The sequence below is a fragment of the Arachis ipaensis genome, chromosome B3, assembly GCF_059453495.1.
Source record: "Arachis ipaensis isolate K30076 ecotype BB chromosome B3, ASM5945349v1, whole genome shotgun sequence".
NCBI classification, from domain to species: Eukaryota; Viridiplantae; Streptophyta; class Magnoliopsida; order Fabales; family Fabaceae; genus Arachis; species Arachis ipaensis.
In genome coordinates this window covers 10,930,617-10,933,684 of record NC_142438.1, presented here as the reverse complement: position 1 = coordinate 10,933,684, position 3,068 = coordinate 10,930,617, and positions in this window count along the sequence as shown.

Sequence of the window (3,068 nt, the reverse complement as noted above, 5' to 3'; positions counted from 1 at the left end):
ATCATGACATATAAGTACTTTAGTAACTAAGACTGTTTCTATATAATATTCTTTATAGTTGCTCATTATAGTAGTCTTAAATTTTATGTGATATATATATAGTATAGACTTAACAGTTAACGCCCAAAATATTTCTCATCACCAGAATAATATGGTGACACTCTTAAAGCCAAACCCCACAAAATTTCCTTTATATCATTATCATTAAATTAGAGGTATCACCAAATTAAATTAAACAAAGCTAGCTCCGACATCAATCTGATTCTCCATTATTTTATTTACGCGGAGGGAGAGATCAATACCAAAATCACAAACTCATTCAGGTCCATTTGGATAGGTTTATAAGTAACTTTTTTTAACTTTTAACTTATGAAAATGTATAATTTTAATGTTTGGTACAATTTTTAAAGCAAAATTACAACTTTTTAAAAAGCTATTTTGGTGCTTAAGGAGAAGTTAAAAAAATGACTTCTCTCATAATAAAAAACTTTTTATCACTTTTTTCTTAAAATAAGTACTTTTAAAACTAAAAAATCAAATACAAAATCACTTATTTATAAGCTACTTTTAATATAAGCATTTATTATTTAAGCTATTTCTTTAAAAGTAACTTAATTAAGTTGTTTATCCAAACTTGACCTAAGTCACTCTTAATTTACAAAAATTAATACCAAAAATATTGTGAAGTAAATATTTAAATTAGTTTTTAAAAAATTTTAGATCGGACATTTTAGTTTTCTACAAATTTTTATTGTCTAGAATTCTTCGAAAATTATATTCTCGTTGGACAAATTAATTCTTTAATTATTTTTAATCTAATTTTTTAAAATGCGTATTAGATAAATAAATTTTTAATAAATTTTATTATAAAATAATTAAATCTTATAAAATATCACTCTAAGATAAATTATTCCCATTTAAATTAACGAAGTGATGGAATTAATTAATAAGAATTTCTAAAAATAAAAAATTTATTGAAGACTATATAGTATGCAATAATCTAAAATTTTTTGAAACCTAAGTTGAATGTTAACTCAATATTGTGTAACCTAAAGTTCACACAGAAGTTAATATGGTAAGTATATGTAACAACTAACAACATCCTTTATAGTTTATATGATGTGAACTTTAGTTTGTTTATTTAAATCCGAAAATTTTTCTTGCTTTTTTTTCATGTCGCTGTCGATATGACAACACTCAGCTTAATTTGTTGGCACAACAAAAGTCGCACTTGACTGACTTCCATTATCCAACAACAATAATACATTCGAGTTAAGAATGAGTCAAATTGTCTTTCTGTTTTTCCTTTATTATATAATTTTTTTTAATAATATGAGATCAGTTATAAATATCTATAACAATGTGTTGTTATCTATCATAAATATATGCCCATTTTTATCTTTTATTTTAAACAGTATTTGAGTGGTGTTGATATCGGTAAATGAAGATCTGTAATGAATCTACATATAAGATAAGCACGTGATGAGTGTGACCTTTTAGCTTATCATTTGGTCTTTTAATTAAGAAGTCGAAAAATCGAATTTCATTTTAAGCACTCGCAGCTAAGTATTTCACTATAAAAAATGTTGGTTAAAATGATGCTTATGTTATGACGATTTTATGTAACTCTCATATTTTTTGTTAATTCCGATGGAAGTGAGAGTCTGTCATATTATTCAGTTGATTGATGGCAGTTTTTAGAGAATGAGGTGGTTTAAAATTGTCATTATCTTTAGTCTTCCTTTTTTTAAAAAAAATAAAAATCTAAAACTTAGAGGTGATGTTGTTGTGCACACTGCACAGAGAAGATGAGGACGAGAGTAACGTGTGAACGTGACGAATCTAACCGTAGTTTTCCACTGTCGTTCATCTTTTCGCCACCGCTCAGCTCCAAGTTGCCGCAAGCAACATTATCATTGTTGTTGCCATTGGCGGAGGTTATAGATTTGCTTCTCTGGCTTCGATATCGCCACCGTTCATCTCCATTGCTGTTCATCTCCGCCGCCATTCATTTGCTCGCCACCGCTCAGTTCCAAGCTACCGTAAGCAATGTGTTATCGTTGTTGCTACCTTTGGCTGAGGTTCTAGGTCTGCTTCTCTGGCTTTGATTTCAAGTTTTATTGTCACTGTTCATCTCCTCGTTGCTGTTCATCTGCTCGTCGCCATTCATCTCCTCACCACCGTAAGCAACGTTATTGATGTTGCCTTCGGTGGAGCTTCTGCGATCAAATTTTTTTCTTCGATTTGAGGATTTGCTTTCTCTTCACAACCTTTCATCTCCTCGCTGCCGCAAGCAACGCCGTTGTTGCTCTCTCTGGCAGAGCTTCTAAGATCTGGTTCTTTGGCTTCAATTTGTGGATTCAATCTGGTTCTCTAGCTGCTGCGAAGCTATTGTTGCTGCCTTTGACTAAGCTTGTATGATTTGGTTTTGCCATCTATATCAATTCAATAATCAACATGGTAAAAACCGCGGTTTTAAACGCCATTTTAACCAATAAAAATGCCACTATCAGGGTAAAAATAGCGATTCAAAATGTCATTTTAACTAACTAAAAATGTCGTTTTAATCCGATAAAAACGGCGGTTTCAAACGCCATTTTAACCAACCAAAAATGCCACTCTGCCAAGGTAAAAATGGCGGTTCATAAACGCCGTTTTAACCAACAAAAAAATGCCATTTTATTTGAAAATAACGGTGGTTTGAACCTTCGTTTTAACCCAACTCAAAAACTACTGTTTTAACCAGATAATTGTGGCGGTTTTTCAAAAATCGCCGTAATAACCAAATGACGCTTTAAATTATGGCGGTTTTTCTTGAGTGTCATTCAAAATAATAATAACGGTTCAAACCGCCGTAATAATCCTAAAAAATCGCCGTAATTACCATTTTTTTTTTGTAGTGTTTGTCCATAAAATCTGCAACAAATGAATATCATTGTGTTCAAAGGTGAATCTCTTCAAGAAAAAAATAAAAATAAATGCACCTAATAAACAAAAGATATAAATAACCAATTATTATTATTATTATTATTATTATTATTATTATTATTATTATTATTATTATTATT